A 19,571-nucleotide genomic window follows, 5' to 3' on the forward strand; every position below is an offset into this window, starting at 1 on the left:
TAAATTCCAATGAGGACAGGTCCAACCTCTCGAAAATCCCTTCATACCCAGGATCAACCCAGTGAACCTTCCCTGGACTGCCTCCAATGTCAGTATATCTTTCCTTAGATAAGGGGACAAAAATTGTTCACAGTATTATAGGTGTGGTCTAACAAGTGCCTTGTATAATTTTAGCAAGACTTCTCTATTTTTATACTCCATTCTCTTTGAAGTAAAGGCCAACATTCCATTTGCCTTCCCTATTATCTGTTGAACTTGTATGTTAACTTCTTGGGATTCATGCACAAGGACTCCCAAATCCCTCTGTGCTGCAGCCTTCTACAGTCTTTCTCCATTTAAATAATATTCAGCTCCTCTATTCTTCCGCCAAAGTGCATAACCTCTCATTTTCCCACATTATATTCCATCTGCTAAGTTTTGCCCACTCACTTACCCTGTCTATATCCCTCTGTAGACTCCTTGTGTCATCCTCACCACTTGCCTTCCCACCTATTTTTGTGTCATCTGCAAACTTGCCGATAGTACATTCACTTCCCTCATCTAAGTCGTTAATATATATATATATATATATGTATATAGTAAATAATTGTGGCCCCAGCACTGATCCCTGTGGCACTCCACTAGTTACAAGTTGCCATCCCAAAAATACCCCCCCTTATCCCAACTCTGTCTCCTATTAGTTACCCAATCCTCCATGCTAATATACTGCCAACACAATGGGCTCTTACCTTATTAAGTAGCCTTATGTGCGGTACCTTTATCGAACGTCTTTTGGAAATCCAAATATATTACATCTACTGGTTCCCCTTTATCCTGCTAGTTGCCTCCTCAAAGAATTCTATTAAATTTGTTAGGCATGGTTTCCCCTTCATGAAGCCATGCTGACTCTGCTTGATTAGATTATGTATTTCTAAATGCTCTGCTATCACATCCTTTATAATAGACTCCACATTTTCCCAATGACAGATGTTAAACTAACTGGCCTATAGTTACCTGTTTTTTGTCTCCCTCATTTTTTGAATAAGGGTGTTACATTAGCCATTCTCCAATCCTCTGGGGCTTTTCCGGAAGATTACTACCAGTGCATCCACTATCTTTGTAGCTACTTCCTTTAATATCCTAGGATGCAACCCATCAGGTCCAGGGGACTTATTGGCCTTTAGCCCCATTAATTTCCCTACCAGTTTTTCTCTAGTGAAGGTTATTGTATTTACTTCCTCCGCTCCCCCCCCTCCCACCTTTTGCCCCTTGATTATTTAGTATTTTGGAATGCTATTAGTATCTTCTACTGTGAAGATTGAGCAAAGTATTTATTCAACTCCTCTGCCATTTCCTGGTTCCCCATTATTATTTTCCCAGCTTCATTCGCTAAGGGGCCTATGTTCACTTTGGCCTCTCTCTTCATTTTTATATATTTATTGAAGTCCTTAATATCCATTTTTATATTACTTGCTAGTTTACCCTCAAAGTTTATTTTCTCTTTTTTGGTCACCTTTCATTGGTTTTTAAAACTTTCCCAATCCTTTGGCTTACCACTAATCTTTGCTACATTGTATATTTTTTCTTTCAATTTGCTACTGTCCTTAACTTCCTTGATTAACCATGGTTGGTTTTCCCCTTCCTTGAATCCTTCTTCCTCATTGGGATATGTCTTTGTTGTGAGTCATGAACTATTTTCTTAAACGTCTGCCTTTGTTCATCAACTGTCTTTTCTGCTAAACTGCTTTCCCAGTCCACTCCAGCCAACTCTGCCCTCATTACATTGTTGTTACCATTATTTAAATTTAGCACAGTTGTTTCCGACCCAATTTTCTCACTCTCGAACTGAATGCTAAATTCTACCATATTATGGTCACTGTTTCCTACGGGATCCTTTACTCTGAGATCATTTATTAAACCTGCCTCATTACACATTACCAGATCCAAAATAGCCTGATCCCTGGTTGGATTCACAACATATTGTTCTAAGAACCTGTCCCGAATACACTCTATGAATTCTTGCTTGTGTCTACCTCTGCCAATTTGATTTTCCCAATCTCGATGAAAGTTAAAGTCACTGCCTTTTTTACATGCCCTCATTATCTCCTGATTTATTCTCTGTCCTACAGTATAGCTACTATCAGGGAGCTTATAGACTACTCCCATCAGTGTCATCTTCCCCTTGTTATTTCTTACCCCTGTCCATACGGATTCTACATCATCTGATCCAAGATCCTTTCTTGCTATCATACTTATTCCATCTCATACTAATAAAGTTTCCCCACCACCCCCTCCTTCCTGCCTGTCCTTTCAAAAAGTCACTTACTCCTGAATATTTAGTTCCCAGCTTTGAGCTCCTTGTAACCACGCCTCCGTAATAGCTATAAGATCATACCCATTAACCTCTATTTGTGCCGTTAATTCATTTATTTTGTTCTGAATACTACATGCATTTAAGCAAAGAGCCATTAATTTTGCCTTTTGTCTTTTTTTTCCCATTTTGACCCTATTTACTGCTGTTTTTTTATGTTTGTACACTCTGTCCCTTCCTGTTACACTCTGGGTATCATTACTGAAATAGCTGCCCTGCAAGGCTGCCAAGTCCTTTTTGCTTTGTAAGCCTACAGCCCTAGCTATTCAGTTCGCCAGAACACTGTTCTCAGCATGGTTCAAGTGAAGCCCATCCCACCGGAACAGCTCCCTTCTACCCCTGTACTGGTGCCAGTGCCCCAAGAACTGAAACCCATTCCTCCCACACCAATCTCTGAGCCACGCATTTAACTCCTTGACTTTATTTACCCTATGCCAGTTTGCCCATGACTCAGTTAGAAATCCCGAGATTACTACCTTGGAGGTTCTGCTTAATTTAGCTCTTAACTGTTCAAGTTTTTTCAGCAGAACCTCCTTTCTCGTCCTATCAGTGTTGTTGGTACTAACATGGATGACGACAACTGGATCCCTCCCCTCCCACTCCAAGTTCCTCTCCAGCCCTGAGGAGATGTCCTTAACCCTGGCACTGGGTAGGCAATGCAGCCTTCAGGACTCATGCTCACGGCTGCAAAGAACAGTATCTATCCCCCTAATTATACTGTCCCCTACCACCACAACATTCCCATTTCCTCCCCCCACTTGAATGGCTCCCTGTACCATACTGCATTAGGCTTTCTGATGATTTTCTTCACCAATTCATGTAATTTTAATGATTTTATGTATATGGGCTCCATATACATAAATCACTTTGGGCCTCCACTGTTTCTAGCTTTTCACCATATAGAAAGTACTCTGTTCTGTCCTTTTTAGATCAAAAGTGGATCACCCTACATTTGCCTTCATATAAAAGAAATAGTATTTAAAAATTACCATAAAGGAAATATGCAAAACCAAATAAGGTAATTTGGGTTGCAAAATGCAATTTTGTGAAAACAAGTAGAATGTCATTGTGTTTTTCTAATGAGAGCTCTTTCATAACTCTTTCAGAAGTTTCTAAATCTGTCAACTGCAAATGGCATAGTTCTGTTCCCTGTTCCCTTTGTTGCCTGCAGCCTGCTTCCATTTCCTTAATAGTTTGACGTAACAAGTTAGGAAAACAAAAATAGAATTACCTGGAAAAACTCGGCAGGTCTGGCAGCATCGGCGGAGAAGAAAAGAGTTGACGTTTCGAGTCCTCATGACCCTTCAACAGAACTGAGTAATATTAGGAGAGGGGTGAAATATAAGCTGGTTTAAGGTTTGGGGGGGGAGAGAAGTGGGGGTGCGGTTGTAGGGACAAGCAAGCAGTGATAGGAGCAGATAACGTCAACTCTTTTCTTCTCCGCCGATGCTGCCAGACCTGCTGAGTTTTTCCAGGTAATTCTGTTTTTGTTTTGGATTTCCAGCATCCGCAGTTCTTTGTTTTTAACAAGTTAGGAGTTTGTTAGGGTACATTGACTCTGCAAGATAACATAAATGTTATGGGGTGACTTTGTCAGTTAATGGTGCAATTGGAAAAACTCGGGGAAGGGCAGGGTCAAGCATTCAACTTTAATCAGAGCTATTTTTTAAAAACTGTCTCTTCAAATTTTGCCTATGCACTCTAATGAATTTACTTCTGGCTCAGCGTGCACCTCTGATAAAGTACTCAAACATACTTTTCTGTACAGAGCACAATATAAATATGCCATTTCAGTTATTAAACAATTGCACGATTTGGGTTGCAAAATGCAATTTTGTGATAACAAGTAGAATGTCATTGTGTTTTTCTAATGAGAACTTTTCAAGCCATAGACTTCATAACTATTATGAGGGACATGAAGGAAACAACCATGCCAGTGTCAGTTGCTGAATATTTAAATTAATTTTTAAACATTGTGTACGTGTTTCTGTACTCATTGACAGTCTCTACAGTTCCTAGTATTCTGTAACACGGTGAAATGGTTTTTGTGTACTTATGACTCCCAAAAAGTCATGACTCAGGGGAAAATAATAAATTTCTCTGACATCTTGCACTAAAAAAAAAATGGTGATTTTGTAAGTTACTTTTTAAAATCCTTTAGTGGCTGCCCCATATTATTTGTATGTTTGTCATCATAATCCTGTCTCTGCGTTCTGAACATTAATGTACCTCAATGCAGATGGCAATAACTGTATGCTAGTGCAGTGTGAAAAGCAGATCAAAGATTTGCTAACCATTTGGGAATTTAGCAGAAGCCATTTTTTTTTTGCATCCTTCCAGAATACAAGAAATGAGCATCTTTACGATTTTCTTTTTAACCTGGATTTTGAAATTTATTGCTTTCTAATTTGGAGGTATTAGTATTTTGAAAAACATGTTTCTGCCATTTTCCACACTTTTTCTTGCCTCCCTTTCTTCTTGAACAGTGTAACCAGTGTAACTCCTTCCTAGGTGCCCTCCAGTACTTTGTTTTAGTTAGTCATTGTTGTTATCCCAAGAAGCATCACTTGATGCTTACATGGGTTACTGGATAACATTAATAGCAGTAACAGCAACTTGTATTTATGTTGCGTCTTTAACATAGTAAACTGTGCCACAGGAGTGTAATCAGTCAATAAAAAGCATGTTTTTTCAAGTGTTTTTATTGACACTACTATCAGCCATTGGGTTGCACTATGCCCGCTAATGAATTAGAGGTGGGTCTGGATTTGCAGAAGGACTCATAGCAAACAGTGTGTTTTACAACAGTGAAAGTCGATTTACTCAGCAGTCTGTTTATATACAGTGCACTACAGCAAATAGTCCATTTAAAGAATGTCTCTGTGAAACGTAGCAACATCACTTGATTAAAATGTTTCTTCAGTAAAATGCAGTGAATGGTGGGCAGATAGTTACATTTGAACTGGGTATAAAATTGAACCTAAGTCACTTAGAGCAGGGTCGTCTCCAGCTGTGATTGACAAGAGAGTTATCCAGTCATCTTCATTCTATCCGGAAGCAGTGCTGTCACCTTATACAGCAATGATTTCTTCTGTAACTTTTGAGTTTAATAGTGCTGTGCCTGACTAAGCTCAGCAAAGACCAGAAATCAAGCTGGGACTTTTGTGATTTGTATTGCTTGTATGAATAAATCTCAATGCATTATCAGGGGAATGTGAATATTCCCCTTTAAAATATAACTTCTAATTGACTGGAACATTTCATGCTGAATATATTATGTGTGCAAGTTGATATTGTAAGAAAGCAGTTCCTGCCTCTTTGATTCTGGTAGTTCGAATGAGATTCAAAATCTCAGGACTTCAAAAGGAACTGCAAATTGTCAGTTTGCCACTGTTCTTGGTTTCACAAGATGTAACGAACTCGATTTGATATTGTGCCTTTCAAACTATTGAGTCAGTGCTTCACAGCCAAATACTTTGTGTTTAAAATATAGTCTTGTTTTGTGTGCAAACTTGGCAGTCATTTTGCACCCAGCAAGGTCCCACAAATAGCTAAGTCACAGATGACCAGTGAATCTGTTATTTGGAAATTACTGATTGAAGTTTAAACTGATTGAAAGACATCGGGAGAACTTCCTCCTCCCACCACCAGACCGCCCCCACCTCCCACCCCTCGCGCCCCACTTTGAATAGTGCCATGAGATCTTTTACGTCCAGCTGAACAAACAGGACCTCTGTTTAACATCCCATTCGAATGAAAATAGTTCTGGCATTGCCACATTTCTTCAGCACTGCAGTGAAGTGTTTGCCTAGATTGTGCTGAGTGGGGCTTGACTCTATGACCTGACTGGGATGGAATGCTGCCAATGGGTTGAGCTGACAAGAACACCTTGCTTTTATGCTGCGTTTTTAACATGGATATGTTATGAAATTAAATTCAATAAATTTGGTCATTTGTGAGTTAGCATCAGAACATTAACTATGAAAAGCCTGGATTTTCATAAAATCCCAACTGGTTTGCTAATATGCATCATTGTACGGTTTTTGCTACTCCTATCCACTATCCAGTCTGGCTTAGGTGAATCCAATCTCGTGCAGTGTTGCTGATGCTTAATGCCCTCTGAAGTAGGAAGTACCCAAAAAAGTAATGTCACTATGAATTTCAATAATAAGAAAATTGGGCCCATCAACAATGACAAGTCAATCTCAGCCCAGTCAACATTGCACAGTCCTCATTAACATCTGGGTGATGTTCCACAACATGATCAAATTTTTAAAAGCTTCTAGTGGATGCACATTAATCTTTTCACATTTAGAACTGGTGGAGATTATAGTTGCTTTCACCCAGAAAAAGAAAAAAAGGCAAGACCTATGCTTACTATCCTAGTGATGGACACAAGCATTACATTGGTCAACAACATGCCGTCTGTATGTCATTTTAATTAGAGATCAGTAAGTGGGAAGAAAAGAAGAGTGGTTTATGTTTAATATCGCAATGACATGGCCATAAAATGTTTTGTTTTCTTGCCTCTTTCAAATTTTCTCCCCTCCTGTAATCTAGAAATTAGGTTGCACCCATGAATTCAATATGGCAGTTGGTATGTACACACTTATTCAGCAACAGAAGTATGTCAACCATTTTACTGGTAAAGACTCTTGCATAAGTGCCCAGGACATGCACCTATCTGCATATTGAAAGTGCCTAACATCTATTTGGTGTCTGACCATTCTTCGTGTGTGAATGGATGTGCAAGATAGCACAGTCAAACCTGATGATGTTCCATATCTGATGTCCATGTATTCAGGCACACATGCACTTAGAGACTGGCTTAACTGGATAGCGATCATGGCTTTTTGAAACCACCCCATCCCTAGTGTTACTGAAGCCAATTGTAGTATATCAACTGTCCCATTTCAAACAATTGTCCAATTCTCCTTTAAGTCATGTTATAGTCTCTGCATCAATAACCTGTAATGATAAAACATCCTGTGCTCAATAATCCTCAGTGTGAAAAAATTCCTTTCACCTTCCACTCTGCGTTCTTCTAGTGACAATAGAATTTGTCTTTTATCAGTTGATCAGTCAATCAAAATAATCCTTTACCTTCTCAAAACCCTTTATAATAACCAACATCACAAAAAACAGAGATCTATTATAACATTGCTCTTTGTAGAACCCAGCTATGTGCAGATTTCCTTCATGACTCCTCCTCCTTCAGGTACCATGCTTTAAGAGGAGATTGATGACCATGGACTTACTTTGGATTGGTCCATGGATTATGCTTGGCAAAGTACTGCATTGGTTTCCTCTTGCCTTCTGCAGCATGGCTAAATAGCAAACTTTCTTGCTTTTACTGCCGCCATCAGGCATATTAGAAGAATTTACAGGCTGATAATCAACCTATTTGGCCACGTTATGATCACGCTTTCTGTGGCATCAAGTCTTAGAGTGGGATTTGAGCCCAGAGTTTCTGGCCCAGAGGTAGGGATGTTGCCACAAGACCTCCTTACTACAGTGACTGTGCTTCAAAAATACTGAATTGGTTGTAAAATGTTTTAGGATGTCAAGAGGTGGTGACAGTTTCTATATAAATTTGTGTTCATTTTTTAATATAATTTTGAAAACTCTTGCTAGATTTCCTTTAACCTTCTCTGTTCCAATAGGAAAAAAGTCCCAATTTTTTTGAGCCTACTTTTATAAACTGATGTTTCATGCCTAATGTTCTACAGGATGCAGAATCTTCAATAGTCATGACTGCGTTGACTTCAATAGGAGCTGGTAGTTTGTCTTTCACTTGCGATCAATCTCTTTTGCCCCTCATGCTTGCTGACGTTTTTAAGATGATTGGTGTTGGAAATTGAAATGTCAAAGTATCTGATGCCCTCTTAAGGTTAAGCCTGAAACATGGTGCTCGAGCTGAAATGGAGCTTTGCTGTTACTCAAGCTATACCTAAAATGTGAGCAAAGCTTGACACTGACAGTAACACCTTTCAACTTGAGGACAAAAAGTATAATACACAACTTTGCTGTGAGCTGTCAAGTTTGATCTCTCTCTCTCACTCTTTCTCTCACATACAATGATTAAATGTTAGAGGCCAGGATAGTTGCCCTCAGGCTTGGACAAGGTTATTAGGTTGATCTCCTGCTGCTGGTCGTCTTGAGTACTACACTGATCATGCCAACTGAACAGCAATCACTGGAAGTGTGCATTCCATTCCTAATTCCGTTCTGAACTATTTTCTTAACTTGTGCCTTTGTGTGTGGAAATGTGCCATTTGAAAACCTAGTAATACTGATTTAATGCTTAATGCTTTCTGTTTGCAGAGCATTGCCACTGAATAATGAACATGATAAATTTTATCTGCCGGACTTTTGTTTTGAAGCTGTCTAAATATAACAAAAAGGAAATCCTGCTTTTGACAGGACGAAAAGGAAGGCTACAGAACCGTAAAGGAGTTTTTTTTCCAGTTGATGAGGGACCCATGTCAGGATATGAAATCTTAGCTGATATCACAGTATCATAGCGATGAAGTAGTGAGGTTTTGTCTATACTCCTTTATTATGCAGTCACTTGTTTAATTCACTAATTTATAAGCACCAGTTGCATCAAGAGATATGACAAAAATTATGTCTACCAAGATGTGATGACATCCAAAAAGAAGGGAAAGAAAAAAGTCACCCTAGCTAGGAAAAACCATTAATTTATATATCATCTTGCATGATCTCAATGCCCAAAGCACTTTTTTTTCAAAAGAAGTACATAATTGGTGTTGTTTAATTGAACTATTGTAGGGAAACACAGCAGACAATGTATACATAGGAAGATCCCACAAACAGCAGTGAGAAACGTAATCCAGTAATCTCTTTATGATTTTACATGAGGGATATATATTTCCCAGGACACTGTTTAAAAAGTTGAGCTCTCCCAGTGTTACGACTTAGATTACTTTCAGTGAGCGGGCAAACAATATTTCAGTTTATATTCTCATCTGAACGACATTCCCTCCATGCTGCACTGAACTGTTATCCTGGATTATGTACTAAATTCTTGAGTGAGACTGGAACCAGCAACCATATTACAGCATAGTACACCAGAGTACTTTTTGTCCTTAGCAGATGTTTTGTAAAATGGATAACTAAGACGGGGCTAGGCTATGAAATTTTTAATCATGTCACATAGCTCCATGGACAAATGTACTTTCACAACATTATTTTCACTTGGCAATAACTTTGGTTCAGTGAGCCTCTCCTATCAATATCTCCTAACCAGGGTATGATTTACTAGTGTTTGTTCTTTTTTGATGTGCCAGCAGGCAATTTTATGTATGCCATCAACTGGTTTATCAACATTTCCTAAAAGCTGAATATTGCAACTTCTGAATGGTACCAAAGTAACACTCCACTGAACTGTTGGCCTTCGGCTTGTATTTTGCACTTTTATAAGAATGATCCATTCATAGCCAATGGACTGTAAAACAGTGTACACCAAATGAAAAATGAATTAAACTAAGCAGACATCACAGTTTCAGGGGTGAGTAACAAAGCATTGTTGGAGATCTATGCAGATTTTGAGAATTGATTTCAAAATGATTTAAACTGATAATTTTAAAAAAAAGAATTGTGAGGTGCAGTATAGACTGAGACTTCAAATGACTGTTCCAACAATTATGGCTATTGGCAAGCCAGAAATAACCAGGAAAAACTCAGAATTGAATACTGAAACAGAATTGCATTTTAAAGCAACTCAATTTATATTGAGGTTTAAAGAATGTTCTTTTTATCTAATGTTGCTAGTTTAGTGCGTAAATAAAGAGCTCCTTAATCCAGTGCCAGCTGGCAATAGTACAGGAATATGCAGAGCTGCAACAATTGCTGAATTGCTGAAGCATCATTTCCTAAATGTTCTGTAATTGGAACACTAGTTGTCATGGCAATGTGGATGGTTATTTACGCCACAAGTATGTTTACTGCAAGATGGCATATAAATTAAGTGGACTGGTTGCTAAACTGAAAGCAGTTCACATTCCATTCTTAAACAGTTATCTGTTTATCAGAAAATTTTGATCATGCATCTTACATTTAGTACCTTGTGCTTAGATACTTCATGCAAGAAATAGTGGGAGAAATGTTAATAGCCACTTTTGGTACAGGCTGAAATAGAAAATGCAATGACTGACAATTCAGAAATTTTATAAAAATCAAATCATCAAAGTATTTTTAATCTTTGAAAATCTCTTCAGTTATAGGTGAATACATTGAATTCTCAATGGTGGAGTAAGCAGTTGACCTCGGTTGTGTATCTGCAAGTAATGATTGATTCTCAAACACAATCCTCTTAAGTTTTAAAGAAATAAACCTAAGAAACTCAATACCAAAAGCTTTAGGAGCTGAAACTGACAACATGATAATGTAAAGGTTTACTTGGCACAGTAAGTGATGGTTGAAAGAAAAGCCATACTGAAACTTTTATAGTCCTAAATCTTTGACAGTTCAGTAGTCCAGCTTTGATAAATAATTCAACATTAAAACCCTCCTGAAAATTAGTAAATTAAAATTTTTTGCTGGAAGGAAACTGATAATAGCCTTTAAATATTAAGATTTTTGTGTTTTGTTTATTTTTTAAAGATGGGAAACCAATATACTGGTACAAATCCATATGTTACACCAATGTTGAAAAAATTGAGGGTGAGGTCAATCAAAAGTGTTGGGTCTTAACATAGGAGAGAAAAACTGGGATGCAAAGGACTTCCATAATTTAGACATGCTTGGAAAAAGAACATTCAAATAGGAGACCGTGAAATTAGTCTAATTTGAAATATATTGCTGATGTAAGGAAGACAACATGTAGGCTAGTATTTTTGACCCCGGGAACAAAATCGAAAAGTTAAATTGCTGTCAAGAAGATATAATAATGTCTATAATATTATTGGAAATTATTTTAAAATAGAGTTCTAGTGGTGTCTGTGTGTGTGTTAATTGGATTAAAGCCAGCTAGTATTTTTGACCCCGGGAACAAAATCGAAAAGTTAAATTGCTGTCAAGAAGATATAATAATGTCTATAATATTATTGGAAATTATTTTAAAATAGAGTTCTAGTGGTGTCTGTGTGTGTGTTAATTGGATTAAAGCCAGCTGGTCTAGAGGTTTTAATGTATAGAAGTAGATTTGAAATGTTAATTGGGTAAACATATGGAAGTTACAAGGTGAAGTGTAAAGGGGGCAATTTGAATTTTTAAATAAACCATTCAAAAGAATGGGTGAAATATTAACTTAGCCAGAAGAAGCCAAACAATGTGTTTACTTTTGCCAAATTGGTTTACTTACTTACTAATAAAATTGGTGTTATGAAAAGGTTTTATTGTTAGAAGAGGTAAAGTTCATAAAACCTAGTGATACAATGAGAATTTGCATACAAAGAGGAAAATATGTATAAAGAAGGCTGTTGGTAAAAGAAGAGGGATTCTAAGATCTAAAGCCTCCAGCCTGTAAGCCTCAAGCCGCTGTCTGCAAGGATCCAGCGCTGAAAGAAACTCATTTTGAATTAGACTATCCAGAGCATGCTTTGCCAGGGGTCTGTTTAAATCTGTGTTTTACTGTTGCCTTAACGGAGGTGTAATTGAGAGTCAGATTAATTGGGGATTTTTTAGAAGTTATTATCATAGTAATTTGTAGACCTACGTATGTGCTTACAATCTTTTAATTAATAAATGTTTAATTTAGTTTTATAAAAACCTCTTGAGACTTGGTAGTCTTATTATAACTGAATTCAAAGCCTGCATCTCAAAACATACAAATTGCAAAAATTGATTATGGCAATTGTTTCAAGTTTCCCTCTGGGATTTGAACAACTCATCATTTGCCATTGGTTGTGTCATAATAATCGGTCATAGTAATAATAAAGTAGAGATGAAATAAAGTTTTAAAAAGTGCTGAGTTTTCTCACTTTGAATTCAATTATCAAAAAAACCTTCGTTTTTGATTAAATGGTTTGTATGTTCTTTGCATATTCCAAGTTCTCAGCTTCAAGAATATTTCTTTGTAGCTTGCTGAAAAGAACTTGCGTTTATATGGAATATTATCATATCTAAGAAACATCTTAAAGTGCTTAATATACAACTGATTATATCGATGTAAGAAAATAGGGGCGATCATGGACATATCAAGAAATAACAGTGTGATAACACTCACTGACTCACTGCCTTCCTTTTCAAATAGTACCATGAAACCTTTTGATGTCCACTTGGACAGGCAAACAAGACTATTGTAGGATGGCACTTCCAATAATGTATAATTTCAGTGCTGCATTGAGAATGTCATAAGTCAGGGTTGCGCACACTAAAGATTTTGAGCCTCATGTAGTCCACTTAACTGGCAATATAGCTGATAAAACCCAGGTATCCATCTTCTCCTTGTGTTGATATCTCTTATTGGTTGATTTGTTCTGTGTGATCTGTAAAAGCAGAGAATCGGAACAAGTATGTGACCAGCCTATCCCGCCACTGAAGAGAAGCAACTATGCTGTCTTGAGACCTGAAGGAGAACTACTATAGTGAAATCTTTATTATCTGGCATGTACGGGGAATGGCCAATTAATAATATATGCTGGTTAACAGAGAGTTCTGTTTACTAATGTAATACAGTGCAATTTTGGTAGCATGAACTGATAAGTAATTACTCAGGAAGTAAGGTACAGTAATCTTTTTACTTCTAATCATCAACAGTACATTTCAACATAAATGGAAGTATGAAATGATACAGTAATACAGGTACAGGTTCCGGATAACGTCATAATTGCCTCTAGTTGGTAAAGTGACGACTCATATTGGGGAAACATCAGAAATTCCAGTTATTAGAGAATTCCAGTTGGTGGAGTACTGGATGACACAATTTACTGAGTTTCACCAAGCAAGCTTGATTTAGTTACTTTCATATGCAAATTTGTGAGGAAGAGTGAAGATTTGTTGAATTACGTATGAACATGATTATGGTGTTAGGATTTCCAATTTGGAGCTACAACAACCATTTGGATTGACTGACGTTTCTTTCTGCAATGGTTTGCTTGAATTAAGGGTGTGGAATGGCACCAGCACCAAGCAGACCTGTTGTTCCAGTAAGCAATTTAAAGCATTCATGAGATTTCAGCACCCTTTTGTGGTTGATGCCTCAAATTGTTCAGCTTCCTGGTGGTGCTGGAGAAATGCTTTGAAATGTGCAAAGAAACTTGATTGGCATTCAATCACTAAGGCTTATTTAATAGTGATATGTGTGAGCTGTGCACTATTCTGACATCTACAAAGCCTTGTTACAGCGTATAGAAAACGATTTGAAGAATATTCTTTGCTGTATTAATACACTGTAATAATGTTTTATTGTTGTACTAAGTTATAGACAATAGACAAGCAAATTGGAGCTATAAGTGTAATGCAAAATTTTCCTGATTATGGAAATTCAGCCTTTGTATTGATACAGCTTGCTGGGATTTCAATGAGCGCTAATTTTAAAAAAATCAATTCCCAAGTATTTCTTAAACATCTCAAATAAGTGAGAATTTGCAAATTTCTTTACTTAAATGGCATAGCTCAAAAATGATGTGATGCTTCATTTCCAGCTAGCCTTTCTGCAGGGTCAGGCAGAGGCACTGACAAGTAGGAAGGATCAAAGGGTCATAATGCACTAGGAAGAGGGAAGTATTTTGGTGTAAAAATACTCCCTATTGTCTTTCCATGAAAAGTTTATCATCCTGCCCTTGATAAGAGGGACTCATTTAAACAATATAAAAAAACACTCTTGAAAACTAACCATATCAACTTATGAGTTTTTCATTTGTATTCCTGTGCCAGGATTGGCATCCAGGAGTGAAATGGATGCCAAATAATGTTGTCCTGAATGGTCTGTCCGAAGGAAGTCACCGCCAGCCATCTGAATAGGTTTTTCCTGTCAGGGAGAATTAACATGGCAAGATTGCAGGAAGGTTTGCTTTGAGTATGTAATTGAAAATAAAGGGAAAGAATGCAAACATGGTGCTGTTCTTTGCAGATTTTTTTCTGTAATAAGATATATTTCAAATAGAGTACTGTATATCCTTTCTCAACCCTGGAATATTCCAATGTTCTAAATCACTGTCATGTGAAAATCCTGTGCAAATATATGGCATTTTAAATCTAAACATAATTTTGAGCAGATGTTTGTTGTACTTTAAATGGGGAAAAACATAATTAAAGGCATCAAAAATAAGCTTTATTTAAATAAAAACATGTTCAGAATATAATCAATTATATGTCAGTTTATACACAACTAAATATTGTCATTGCCTCATCTTTGAGGTTAATAGTTTTAAGGTATCATTCGAAATGCTCTTTCAATAAAACTGTACACTTCAGTGGTAAGCTGTTCAATACATTTTAACCTTAATGGCAAAGCACATGCAAAGTACTAAAAGTTTTTTTGCTCAGTTGAAAGTTCACTACTCAAAGAATTTTTACAAGTATCTTCCAATATGTTTTTTTTAAGAATTCTTTCTTCTTTTGGACTAACACAAATTATCTTTCCTCAATGGCTGAGAAAGTTCAATGTGAAATCATTTTGGGTGATGCTGGTGAACATAAGCCCCAGCACTAGGCTATACATTATTTGTTATTAACAAGCCTGTCTTGCCTAAATCATAAGGGTGGCTAGTGTAGAAACCAAAAAAAATAGGAATATTCACTTTGGGACATGTGTATGCTAAGCATCAGCTTTTCATGCTGATGGTCAGCATTTTGTAGACCTGGTCAGAGTATTCATGCTGCTAACATGAATTCATTCAGTCAAGTCACTTTCATTGGTTCTGTTGAAGGGTCATGAGGACTCGAAACGTCAACTGTACTCTTCTCCGCCGATGCTGCCAGACCTGCTGAGTTTTTCCAGGTATTTCTGTTTTTGTTTTGGATTTCCAGCATCCGCAGTTTTTTGTTTTTATCACTTTCATTGTCTCTCCAACACCCCTGCAGCTGGAGTAATGCTCCCCTTCTAGCACTATTGTTTCATATTGCCACCTTTTGCTTACAGTAGGCAGGAGCTTTCAGGAGAGTGGCACTTTACATCTCCAGCATACTGAGATTGCAATCATAGCTATTATTGTTGAGAGCGGGAACTGCAAAGTAGCTAAACAAGTTATTTCATATTTGCCTCCACAGTAGAAGACACACACAACATACTGGAAATTCTGAGGAACCAAGGCGCTAGTGAAAGTGAGGAACGTAACATAATTAATATTAGTAATGAAAATGTATTGGAGAAATTAATGGGACTCAATGCTGATAGATGCCCTGTGTTAATTCTAAATTGTATGCTGAGAAAGAATGAGTCTAAAACTTGCCTATACCTTAAACAGGTTTATTTCCAAGACAGTAAAGTTACAGGCTCTCCCAGACACCGAGTGAACTGGTTTATATACTCTTGCAATGATTCTCTAATCCTTCCCTAATTGGGGACAGCTGTGCTTAATTACCAACTTAAAGCATGTGTTCTACTGCAGCATAAATTCAGCATTAACACCCTGAATCAATGAGCTTACTTACACCCTTGGGTTAGAGGTGTCAGCTGTGGCTCAGTTCATAGCACCCTCGCCTTTGAATCAGAGGGTTGTGGGTTCATGTCCCACTCCTGGAAACCAAGAACTGTGATTGTACTCAAAAGAGTTGCAGCATAAATTCAGCATTAACACCCTGAATCAATGAGCTTACTTACACCCTTGGGTTAGAGGTGTCAGCTGTGGCTCAGTTCATAGCACCCTCGCCTTTGAATCAGAAGGTTGTGGGTTCATGTCCCACTCCCGGAAACCAAGAACTGTGAATGTACTCGAAAGAGTTACAATCTGTGACTGTTGATAACTCGAAAGAGTTACACCCTTGGGTTTTTTTTTAAAAGTGGCTGCAGAGATAATAAATGTATTAGTTTTGATCTTCCAGAATTCCCTACGTTCTGGAATGGTCCCATGGATTGGAAGATAGTAAAGGTAATAATGCTGCCCAAGGAAAGAAAAAGAGAGAAAATGGGGAGCTGCAGGTCAGTTAATAGTACATCAGTAGTAGAGAAAATGCTAGAATCTATTATTAAGGATGTGAATATCAGAGCATTCGAAAATCACAGTATGATTAGGCAAAGTCAGCATGGCTTTATGAAAGGGTGTAACAAGTAGGGTGGATAAGGGGGAATCAATGTATAGTATATTTTCAGAAAGCATTTGATAAGGTCCAAGACAAGAGGTTGTAGCACAAGATTAGAGCTCATGGGATCGGAGGTAATATATGAGCATGGACTGAAGATTGGCTAACAGAAAACAATAGGAATAAATTGGTCATTTTCAGGATCGTAGTTTGTAATTATTTGGAGGGCAATAAGGATCAGCGCTTTGGCCTCGGCTATTTACAATCTTGTACCAATGACTTGGATGAGGAGTCCAACTGCAATATATGCGAGTTTGCTGATGTGCCAAAGCTAGGTGGGAAGGTAAGCTGTGCGGAGGATGCAAAGAGATATAGACCGTGAATATTGCTGAAGCTTTTCATCTTGCACTTATTAAGACAAACACAAGAATGCCAAATTTATGCCGGTTAGGTGAGTGAGTAAAAATGTGACAGATGAAGTATGATGTGGGGAAGTGTGAAATTATCCACTTCAATAGGAAGAATGGAAAAGCAGAATTTTTTTTAACATATGAGACTAGTTAATGTTGGTATTCAGAGGGATTTGCGGGTCCTTGTACACAAATCACAAAGTTAACATGCCGGTACAACAAGCAAATTAGGAAGGCATTTGGTGTGCTAGCCTTTATTGTAGGGAGGTTGAAGTATAAGCAGAAAGAAGTCATGCTGCAATTATATAAAAGAAAGAAAAACTTGCATTTATATAGCACCTTTCATGACCACAGAATGTCTGAAAATATTTTATAACCAAATAAACATTTTTGAAATGTAGTCACTGTTGTAATGTAGGAAACGTGGCAATCAGTTTGCACACAACAAACTCTCTCAACCAGCAATGTGTTAAAGACCAGATAATCTGTTTGTTGTGCTGTTGATTGAGGGATAATAATTGGCTGGGACTCTGGGGATATGTCCCCTTGCTGCTCTTTGAAATAGTGCCTTGAGATCTTTTACATTCACCTGAGAGGGTCGGCTTAGTGTCCTATCTGAAGAACAGTGCAACACTCCCTCAGTGCTGGGGATTTTGTGAGACCACACCTGTAATACTGTGTACAGTTTTGGTCTCCTGACCTAAGGAAGGATATACTTGCCTTAGAAGGGGTGCAACAAAGGTTCACCACATTAATTCGAAGAATACAAGCAGGGTTCAAGATACGTGGGGACAGCGGGTGAACTTCCCCTGAAAGCCCCCAAAAGCTCTGGAAAATTCAACCATGGGGGTGACCAGAGAAAGAAAAGTGCCCCCCCCCCCACCCAGGTTGCATGGGAGAGACAGAATCTTTGAGGAGCTGCTCTTAAAATTACGGATCATTTCAATGTGTCTCCTGACCGTGCTGCTCCAAAGACAGAATCTGTGATTGGAGGAGCAGCAAGGGCGGGAGACCCATTGAGCAACTGTTTGGGGGGAAAATAATTCACTTCCTGCCATTACCTGGCAATAAAACATTCTAAGCAATCGCTACTTGTCAGTTAATAACTCCTGTCAAGTAAGTGAAAAACGTAGTTAGAAAGCTGTTTATCATCTAGATAAAATGATAAAATAAAAGGTATTATATACTAGGCATTAATATGTACTATTGTGAGAATATAAATTGAAAGAGGTCTGGAATTGTCTTTTAAAACTTATGCTGGTGAATTAAGTTTGAAGATGGGGGAGCAGAAGTAGTCAGAAGGCCTCAAAACCTTGGAGGGACAACAAAACAGCATTTTGATCTGAGTAAATGAAATCCAGTACAGCAACTTAAATTAATGTAGTGCCTTTAACATAATGAGATATTCCAAGGCGCTTCACAGAAGCATTATAAAACAGAGTATGACACCGAGCCACATGAGAGAATTGGTCAAAGGTCCAAAAGTGTGGCGAAAGAGGTTTTAATGAGTGTCTTAAAGGAGGAAAGTGAGGCAGAGAAGTGGAGAGGTGTAGGGAGGGTATTCCAGAACTTGAGGTATAGGCAACTGAAGGCATGGCCACCAACGGCGGAGCAACTAAAATTGGGGATGCGCAGGTGGCTAGAAATAATATCTTGGAGGGTGTGGAGCTGGAGGAGATTGCAGAGATAGGGAGGGTTGAGGCCATGGAGGGATTTGAAAACATGGATGAGAATTTTAAAATCAAGACGTTGCTTGATTGGGAGCCAATGTAGGTCCGTGAGTGCAGGGGTGATAGTGGAATGGAACTTGCTGCAAGTTAAGGCATGGGCAGCAGAGTTTTGCATGTCCTCAAGATTAAGGAGGGTAGAAAGTGGAAGGCCAGGAGAAGTGTGCCTAGAGTATCTCTAGATCAGCAGGGGTCAATTCTAGAAGTAATGAAGGCATGAATGAGGATTTCAGCAGATCTCAAGTTAAAAGGAAACCCTAAAAGAAAATTCAACACACATACAGAAGGTAATGTGACTGCATTACCTATTAAGGAGCTAGTGAGAATGAGAAGGGAGTCACTGAAAACCAAAATGTAGCCACTGAAAACAGGGCTACCCTAGAGGAAATCTGAAGATACCTTGGCGAAAAATAATATTTTGAATCCTAGATACAAGCGCTGAACTGAGGAGAATTTGAGTAGAATGGACCTATAGTTGATTTTAGAAGTTTGAGAGGTGATCTCATTGAATATATAAAATCCTGAGAAGATTTTCCAGCCTGGATGCTGAGGAGCTTTTTCTCCTCGCTGGAAAGTCTAGACCTAGGGGTCATAGTCTCAGGATAGCGGGTCAGCTATTTAGGGCAAAGGTAGGAAATTTCTTCTTATGAAACTTTGGAACTCTACCTGAGTGACAGTGGTTGCTCAGTCAGTGAGCATGTTCAAGACTGATTGATAGAATGATTTTATGAGTACTAAAATAATCCAGGGATATGTGGATAAGCCAGGTCAGTAGATTTGACGTAAAGTTCAGATGTGATCTTAGTGAATGGCGGAGCAAGCTCGATAGATCCTAAGGCCCACCTCTCGTATTTCTAATGGTCTTATGGCTTGTACTACCCATGAAATCCAAGTAGGAACAGTTGAAGTTAAACTAAACTAAGTGGAAGGGAAATA

General features: G+C 38.1%; 1 protein-coding gene across 1 annotated transcript in view; it reads left to right on the forward strand.

Moving 5' to 3' along the window:
* The window catches only part of add3a (adducin 3 (gamma) a), a 264,546-nt gene that overhangs the window by 151,735 nt on the left and 93,240 nt on the right, over positions 1-19,571 (forward strand). The window lies entirely within an intron of this gene.

This window comes from Cetorhinus maximus, chromosome 20, assembly GCF_964194155.1.
Source record: "Cetorhinus maximus chromosome 20, sCetMax3.hap1.1, whole genome shotgun sequence".
NCBI lineage: Eukaryota > Metazoa > Chordata > Chondrichthyes > Lamniformes > Cetorhinidae > Cetorhinus > Cetorhinus maximus.